Consider the following 9,558-nt stretch of genomic DNA (forward strand, 5'->3'; position numbering starts at 1 on the left):
ATTTCAAACGCTGGCCCCACTGCTTACTGTTTCTCTAGTTACATCACCTCCCTGAGTCTCAGATGCCACATCCTAAATTGTGGCTAATTCCAGTTCCACCCACACTGGGTTGCCATGAACATTGAAGAGACGAGGTTATATGTAAAGGGTCAAACATAGTGCTCGACCCTTTTCAGTTCTCAACAAATGCTCATTACTCATATCACCCTTTTCCCCCAATGAAATTATTTTGCATGAAGGAATTTAAGATTAAATTGTAGAAGAGAATGTTATTTTAAGGTCTTTTAAAAATGTCTAGCACATAGTAGGCTTTCAAACATGTTTTTGAATGAATGGGCTACAACTTACTTTGTATTTTTTTTTTTTTCCTGCAGACCTGAGTATCAATTCCATTTTTACAAAGTGTACTAGGCATATTCAGATTTTCCTTCTGGTATATTTTTAATTAATGTGAATAAACACAATCTTGAGAGTGATTTTAAGTTCAGGATTTCTTTCACGTGAAGGGCATATCTGGAGTATTGTCAACCACCGAATTTTTTAGAGCAATGTTGTATCACTTAGTTTATATTGAAAAAACAGTGCTTTTGCCTAAGCCTGGGAAAAACTTCCACCCTGATGACATCCTACAATCGTTTTTTAATGATGAAATTCTCAATGAGATTTTTCACAGGTCTTACCGGTAGGTAGAATATTTTCACACAAGCCCACCCATCCAAGTATCACTTGTTTCTAAATAGATTTCTTGTTTACCCTTGGAGAGGAATGCATCCTCTATCACTCTTTTGAGATTTGGGGAGGAAGATGCAAAAGTCAGCAAGATCCACCCCTGGCACCCATGATTTAGAACATACTGCAACAGTCACATTTGACATTGCTAACAGTTTATCTGGCTCAACCTTAATTCTGATGTATTGACAAGTGAAAATCTGGCAATGCAGAAGCATGGTACACAGATTCCTTAATGTTTCAAGAGTTCAATGGTGCTTTCTTCCACATGATTTTAGCGTCAGCCTTTGCCTTCACTCTGTCTTGGAACTCTATATTTCACAGGCTTTCAACTGTGTTTTGTTATTTTTATGCAAGACCATGTCAGAGGTTAAAAGGATTTAAATTGATCTGCAGTTCTGTCTGTGTGTGTATGTATGTGTGTGTGTGTGTGTGTGTGTATTTACACTTTAATCTGTCAAAATACCTCTAGTAAAATCTCAATGATGAAGTTTTTAAAATCATGATTGATGTAATGTCTTGATTAGAATTCTACTTTTGATTTATATATGAAACAAAACAACCAAATTAATCCACAGTAGTGGTTCTCAAACTTTTCCGTGTATTAGAATAAACTATTTAATTTTAGAGGTTCTGATGCTGAGGCTGCAGCCCATTCCAGTGAAATATCTGAGATTGGAAACAAGTCATCCATATCTTCTGAAACCCCTTGCCATGTCGATTCCAACGGGTAGCCAACTTTGGGGCCAGTGATCCAAACTGGCTACTTGTGGTGCTGACTGTGGGTTGACAGCATAACTGCTGTCTGCAAGCTTGTCAGAAATGCAATGTCCTTGGTCCCTTCCTAGACCTAAAGATTCAGAAATGATCTGGAGCAGTTCTTTCCAAACTTCACTGCGCCTTCCAATAATCTTGGCATCTTTGTCAATAGACAGATCTGGTTTCAGTTGTTAAGTCATAGAGCCTGAGACGCTACATTTCAAATAATCTATCAAGAATAATAATGCCTACAGCTATTGATCTGACAAGGATAATTATGGCTATGGCTTTTAAGTAACTACTGTGTACTAAAGGATGAGCTAAGAGGTGTTGTTGTTGTTGTTGTTGTTGTTGTTTACAAGTTCTATGTAGAACTACGATCATTTGTATTTAAAAAATAAATCGAGTTTCAGAGAGGTAAAAACATATGGCTCCAAGCTGCTCAGCCTACCCTATGTCAGAGACTCTCAACCTTCAGAGGGATTATGAGTCATCCAATATGTTCATTAGATATGTAAATCATGAAATACTGTGTTTCACTATGGTTGAGGTGAGGAGACCCAATCATCTGTTATCACCCCAAGAGATGCTCTGAGTCTCTTCCTAAGTTTCCAATAATGGCACAAAGCAACAAGATAGAACTGTAAAGTGATTCTCAAAGAACATGCCAGATGAATCCAGAAGGATTTCTACTTAGTAACGCTTTATTAGTATTGGCAATATATAGTTAACTGTATATACTTAAAGTAACAAGGCATACTACTGAAATGAATTTTTCAAGGAATGAGCTTCTTAGATTGTTAATAAATGGCAAGACAGCATCATTGTGCTTACCAGCCTGGGATGTTCAAAATAAGTGTAATACACAGCACGTGCATGAAAGCCACTTTTATAGGAGACAGATATAAACCCATAAAGTAGTTCAATAATAACACAAGGTGGCATATGGTAGATGCCAAATGAGCAATAGAGGCAGTACTCATAATGATAGTAGCTACCACTTATTGAAGGACTATTATGTGGCAGATGTTTTATATAAATTGCCTCATTCAATCACTACAATCTATGTAAAGTTATAATTAATATTCCTATTTTACAGATAAGGTAAAGGAAGCTCAAGGAGTTATGTCATTTTCCCAAGGACTTACCGATATTAAATGCCAAACCGGGATTGCAAACCCAGGCCTGTGTGACTCCAAATGAAATTCTATTTCTAGAATGCCTTATTGCCTCTCCTATGCCATACTACTTCCTCCGTATTCTTAGAGGTCAATGAGAGGAAATATGCAGCAACAAAGAAAACTTTGGGAGAGATTTTACATGAACTGTTTCCATAAAGACTGCTGGGCTTTAGATAAACAGAGAAGGGGTAGGAAGAGAAATTGAGCCAGGAAAAGAATGACTGGGGAGCAGTATCAGGAAGCAAGGAGGTATTCAAGTTTGATATGAACAGCCTGTTTAGGGAAGAAATATAGGGGTGGAGTGCATAAGCTAAGTTCATTTTGAAGGACCTTAAAAATCAATCTCAAGGATATTGGTCTAAGGACAATGTGGTCTCAGAAGTTTTCAGGAAAGGGAGAGAAATGACTGTGGAGTTTCCATAAAATGAATAAACCCCCGGTGTGATGGTTTATAGGGTGTGAAAGGAAGGAATTTGTGAAGTACTCTATTAAACCACATTGAAGCTTTGAGGAAATAGTAAGACAATCACAGTTTCAGAGCAGAGGGTTTCTTTATGGAAATGGAAGTATAAAGAGTAATATCTTGATAGTTCCAAGTTGTAGAGATCTAAGGGACTTGGAATCTTCTCTAAGCAGTGGAAAACCATTATGAAAGTCAATCTAGGAGAGACAGGAAACAGAAAGACCTCTTAGAAAACAATGAAGTTTTAAATTGAGGTGATGGCCGTGGAAATGGGAAGGAGTGTAAAAATAATGGGAACCAAGGATCTATAGGAGATCAGGAGGTAAAGGGTGACTGACCAGAACTTTGGTTTTCAGAGAGAAGCCAGAATGACCAGAAGATGGTAATGCCTAGAGGACTGTGAGTTGTTTATCTGCTTACTTGTATTTGAAATCTAGACTTTGAATTTATAGTGTGAAGGAAACTCATCACCAAGTAGAATGTATTTTTCTTTCAAAAAATCCGTAATAGTAATAATAACAATAATAGTTTGTACATTTTCTTGGTTTTTTGTTTATATGTTTTATTTATTGTCGTGTTCAAATAGATCTTATATAAATCACCCCATTGAAATCTCACTTCTCCATAGTCAGAGTAGAAATTATTACCCATGTTTTATTTGTGAGGAAAGTAAGGCAGAGAGGTTCAGGTATTCATTTGAGCTTACCTGGCATGTGAGCGGCCAAGCCAGGTCCCATGTGTTGTGTCTTCAAGTCCAAGATCAGTCTCCCACAGCAAAGACAGCAAATCTCAGGCAGGAGGAGGCAGAGCCAGACGGGGTGCACCCACACATTTCTGTAGCGACGTGTCATTCCTTCAATTAGTCCATAAAAGAGAAGACAGTTCAATAAAAGTAGGTAATAGCTTTGCACTTTATGTCATTAGATTTAAATTATAAAGGTACTTCTCATCAGTTTCCAGAAAAGGGAGAGGGCAGGAGAAGTGAAAGTTGGATAAAGGTGTGGAGTTTTTTCCTTTTCTTTTTGAAGTGCAAGTAATGCATGTCTAAACGTGGAAATGCTTTGCATGAATCACTGACCCTTTAATTATTGAGCTCCAAAGCTATTCATCTGCCTGATCAGATGAAGGCTCTTGGGGTCAACAACTCTCAGATTCTGGTCAGGACCCATCTACGGCACCCAGTCATGGAGGTCAATATCACTCAACACTTGAATTTTATTTAAAGCTTTTCCAACACCAACTGGGCAGGGGAATGACGAACCTTAAGGTTGCATATTCTTCTGCTTACATCTAACATTGCTTTTGTGGAAGGAAACCAATAAACAAAACAATGGGATTCTGAAGACCTGGATACATCATCTAAAAATTGCATATTCCTGAGCAAGTCCTTTAATCATTCCGTTTCAGTTTCTTACCTGTCAATGGACGACGAAAGGCAATCATTTCTTAATCTATTTACTGATTTATTTCATGCACTGAAGACCTTACTATATACCAAGGATTGCGTTTACTGCTGAAGAGCAGCAGGGAATAACACAAATTCTAGCCTACATGGAGCTTAGAGATTATCATATGAAATTATTATCAAGCAGATAATTATAAAAATAATCCTATTTCATAACACTAAGACCTCAGTGCTTTAGTGAATCTTTCTAGAGTGAAGGGATCTCTAAATTTAGACATGATGATAAAAAATTAAGCAATTCTGGGGTGCCTGGGTGGTGCAGTCGGATAAGTATGTGACTCTTGGTTTCTGCTCAGGTCACAATCTCAGGGGTGTGAGATCAAGCGCAGTGTCAGGCTCTGCGCTCAGCACAGAGTCTGCTTAAGCCTCTCCCTCGGTGCCCCCCCCCATAAATAGATGATAGATAGATAGATAGATGATAGATAGATAGATAGATAGATAGATAGATAGATAGATAGATAAGTCTTTAAAAAATATTAAAAGTTAAGCAATTTTAAGGTCAGGGGAAGAAAACTTAATTTTATTGAGCACCTACTATCTATTAGGTAGAATACTAGGATCTTTATATGTATATTCTGATTTAATTGTTTCCTCAAACCACACATTATTTGCTATTACGTATGTTTTCCCATAAAAGAATAAAAGCTCAGGGAAATGAATTAACATGCCCAGATTCATCAGATTTTGGTGCTTAAGAACTCAAATTCTGGAGTTAGTCTATATGGGTTCAAATCCTAGCTTGGTCTCTACTCTCTGTGAAACCAGGAAGTTATTTACCTTTCCTATATCTCAGTTTTCTCATTCATAAATTGAGGACAATAACATTATCTGTATCATATGGTTGCTGTGAGAATTAAATGAGCTCATTTTACGTGACAAAAAGGAAGTGCTATATAAATATTAACTACTGTATTATTTTTAATATTAGTTGGTTCGACAGTTAATTTCATGCATCACTTTGGCAAGGCCATGGTGCCCATTTGCTTCATCAAACATCAGACTAGATGTTGCTGTCTAGGTATTTTTTAGATATATTTCACATCTAAATCAGTAGACTTTCAGTAAAGAAGGTTACGTTCCAGAATGTGGGTGGGCCTCAACCAGTCAGTTCAAGGTCCTAAGAAGAAGGATTGAGTTTTCCTGACGGCAAAAGGAATTCAAGTTCAAGACTGCAACATAGAAACCCTGCTTGAGTTTCCAGCCTGTGTGGCTTTCTCCATGGATTTTGGACTTGCCAGTCCCCACAATAGGGACTATCCTCTTGGTTTGGTTTCCTTGGAGACCCTGATGAATACAGCCATGCAGGCTGACTGTGAATCCCACTCAGATTGCAACGGTGGGTTCGAAGTTTCCGTGGACTTTCCCGTAGATAACCCTGAAGCTACTTAATTTGTGCTGCCCTCTTTTACCAATCTGGTTTTCAAAAAACAAACAAGATTTTGATGAGTTTTCACTGAAAAAGGCAGTGGCAGTCAAGTCCAAAGAGACCTGACTACAGGTCTGTTCTCTTCATAGTCCAGAACATTCCTTCCCTGAGGCCTTTGTCACCGTGAATGGGGGCACACGTGACAAGTCGTATTTCTTTCATAATTGAGAGAAAAGTTTCAAATGAGATTCTAGACTTTCATTAGTTTTTCTGCTGCCCTAATTTCTTTTTCTCCTTTGCTTTCACACCAGCTGCAGACTTTAATTAAACTGTGGCAAGTCTCCTACTAAACTTGGCGGGCTTTCCAGAGAAAACAAGGGCATCTCCTCCCAGGGCAGATCTTTCCCTGAACCCTCCAGCTTGCATTTGTTTTCCCAACTGTCTGGATTAGTGGCTAGAAACCTTGCACGACCTCACATCTCGTTTCTTCCTCTCTTTGTTCTCTTCTACTTAGCGGATTTTGCCAGAAGTTCCTGAGCTGTGTGTGTATTACTGCCATGACTAACTCAAAGTAATATTTCATTGCTGTAATTATGGTAAATTACTACACTGGTTTATCATTTGGATTCTTTATTTTAAAGCGCCATTCATAGCCACGGGATAAAACCATCATATCTGTACTTATGGATTAAATTAATGTATCCCTTTATGACGGACAATGATAAAATGAAAGGAGAAAAGGGAGCACAATCTTATTAGGCTGTAGACAATGACAAATATATTAGCGACCGTCTCAAAATGCTCCTGAAACTCAGTGGCTCTGTACACTGGGCTCTGCTTTCCACACCCGTTTTGCGATTACCAGACTGTGTAGCACAGGGAGCTGAAACTCACAGGAAGCTCAGCACTGCTTATGTGGCAAGGTTATTTAAATACGCCAGGATGTTTTTTTTTTTTTTTTATTTAAAAGACCATTTTCTTCTGCAAAGCTTATTTTGCAAGCTGCATCACTGGACTCTTTCCTTCCACCTTTATTTTTTATTTATCTCTTTATTTACTTATTTATTTTTAGAAAGAGAAAGAGAGCCCAAGCAGAGAGGAAGGGCAGAGGCAGAGGGAAAGAGAGAATCCCAAGCAGGCTCCACACCCAGCATGGAGCCTGACATGGGGCTCGATCTCACAATGCAGAGATCATGACCTGAGCTGAAATAAAAAATCAGATGCTTATCTGATCCAACTTTCAGCTTTGTATAATAGCAGACAGTTTATAGGAAAATTCTAGAAAATGATTATGTGAACACACTACCACCTGAATAAACGAGAAGGTTCAACGACTGGACAAATGATGGGGAAGAAGGATATATACATACCTTCTGCTGAGCAGTGATAATACAAGGAACAGGGGTAAGGATCCTGGGAAATGCTGAACAAAATGTTTCAAACCCAAAGAGGTGAGACCAGGAGGTCCAGGAGAGCAAGAATTGAGAGAAACTTGAAACTAGTCTCGTCCTAACACCTAACCAGGATTTGCCTGTATTAAAGGGCATTCTTTACCAGATAATAATCTTAAGTGATTGGACATCAGCTTATTCATCCTGGTTAGGCACTGTATATAAGTAATTTAATAAATAGTCATTGAGTATCTACCATGTGTCTGGCACTCAACTAGGCATCAGAATGTAGCTATAAACAAGAGAGAAATGGGGCCTGCCTGCATGATGCTTACAGTTTAATTAGAGACACATTAAATCAATAGTCTTTAAATAGCAGATTATATTTAGAATTTTTAGAAGTTCTATTTAAAAAAAAAAAAAAACACAGGATATAATTGCCTGGCAAGGAAGATAGCATGATTACGAAGGTGGTTTTTCCAGGGCAAGTCTTATCCCCTGGACTCTGGATGTGCTGACCTGCAATTTACCAAATGTGGGAAACTTCCTTGCATGATTTGTGGTTGGGGGAACTGGGTTCATGCTTTCCCCTGTTTAGTTCTGGCCAAGGAAAGAATGTTTCATTTTCTGTTTTGGTGTGGGTTTTTGTTTAAGCCTGAGCCCTTGTTGGGTCCTTTTGAAGAAAATTAATTTGTTTAGGAAGCTGAAAACAAACAAATACAGGATATTATGAAAGCACATCACAGGATGGGGACTGTTTTGGCTGGTCCAAAAACTCAAAGGAACCCCCCCTGAGGAAGTGAATTCTCAAGTCTACAAATGAGTAAGGCTTCACATGGACTCTTCCCTCTGCCTGGAACTCCTCCCTTCCCTACACCTGGCCAGGGACGCAAGGTGGGAGGAAGCCTGATGAAAGCGAAGAGCAGTGAGCTTGGAGGACAGTGATGGAGGAGAAAAGGGCCGTGGGGTGAGGGGGTCAGGTGGGTCTTAGGAAGATTGTGCCAGGGACTCACCGACCACGTGAAGTTTGAACTTTATTTTCAGAACAAAGAGAAGCAACTTAAACATTTTGAGCAGATGAATAACATGATCGAATTTGCAATTTAAAAAAGTGCCCTCTTTTGACAACAGGGCACTGGTACAAGAGCAGGTTTGGGACAATTTGAAGATAACCTCATTGGCATCGAGAGCCTGCTATGTGACAGACAACGCAGTCTATGTAGAGTAACTGTCTTAACCTTTGCCTCCACTCCGTGGGGCAGAGATTCAGGGCTGCTTTCACAGCCAAAAGTGCCATGTCAAAAAGTTTCCGTCAAAAAGTGCCTGATCCTAAAAAGGGCGCTGCACTGGGGGCTCAAGGCTCTGCAGTGTCTGTCTTGAAATTCTTAGTAATTTGGTTATTGACTATATTTTGTAAGCAGAGTTCAGTGGGACAATGGAGCATGCGCAGGGGCTGGGAGCCTCAGCTCACACACATTCCTGCCACCCCCAACCTCTCTGCCTCAGCTGCTGGCTCCCAGTACCATGGGACCCACCAGCCCTCCCCCACTCTATCTTGGCCCCATGACCACTGACACTCTCCCCGCCTGGGGCAGTGACCAAATGGTGCTGGCCTGAAAAGACCTGCATCCCACCATCATCCTTTGTCCCCAGCAGGGGCTGCCCCTCCTTGAGCACGGAGGGTGGAGCTCAGGCACATGGTGGCAGCTGTCCCTGCTCACTGCCTGGGGCTGGCAGCACCACATGTGTTTGGTGGGTGACCTGTCAAGGACAATCTTCTCACCCTGATTCAGGTAACAGATATAGTTTAGATTTAGAACTCAGTGTAATGACTGTTTATGAAATTCTGACCTATAGACAGATCAGATAGATTATGGATAGCTAGATGGAGTTCTAAATCTAAATTATGTCTCATAGGAAAATTCTGTAAGCCAATTCACATGGCGAGGACCTTGGGGATCTTTTTGATGGGGACGATCACATTAATAATAAACATATTGAACACTTTTTATATGGCTGACGTAAATCTAAGCTCATCACATGCATTATCTCTATTTACCCTATAACTAACCTTAAAATCTGTTGTTCCCTCCATTTGGATAAAAGATTAAGTCCTTGAGAGTTAAGTAACTTGCCCGAGATGACACAGCTTCATTTGAAGAAATAAGATTTAACACAAATCTAGGTAAATTCCAGGCCACAGC

General features: G+C 39.6%; 1 non-coding gene across 1 annotated transcript; it reads left to right on the forward strand.

The window, feature by feature from the left end:
- The first annotated feature begins 7,787 nt into the window (after nt 1-7,787).
- Nucleotides 7,788-7,947, forward strand: LOC123796062 (U1 spliceosomal RNA). Its single transcript, XR_006780662.2, has one exon. It is a non-coding gene; the product is annotated as a U1 spliceosomal RNA (small nuclear RNA).
- The last annotated feature ends 1,611 nt before the right edge of the window (nt 7,948-9,558 follow it).

This window comes from Ursus americanus, chromosome 6 (assembly GCF_024610735.1).
Source record: "Ursus americanus isolate L20-20 chromosome 6, mUrsAme1.1.p, whole genome shotgun sequence".
Classification (NCBI taxonomy): domain Eukaryota; kingdom Metazoa; phylum Chordata; class Mammalia; order Carnivora; family Ursidae; genus Ursus; species Ursus americanus.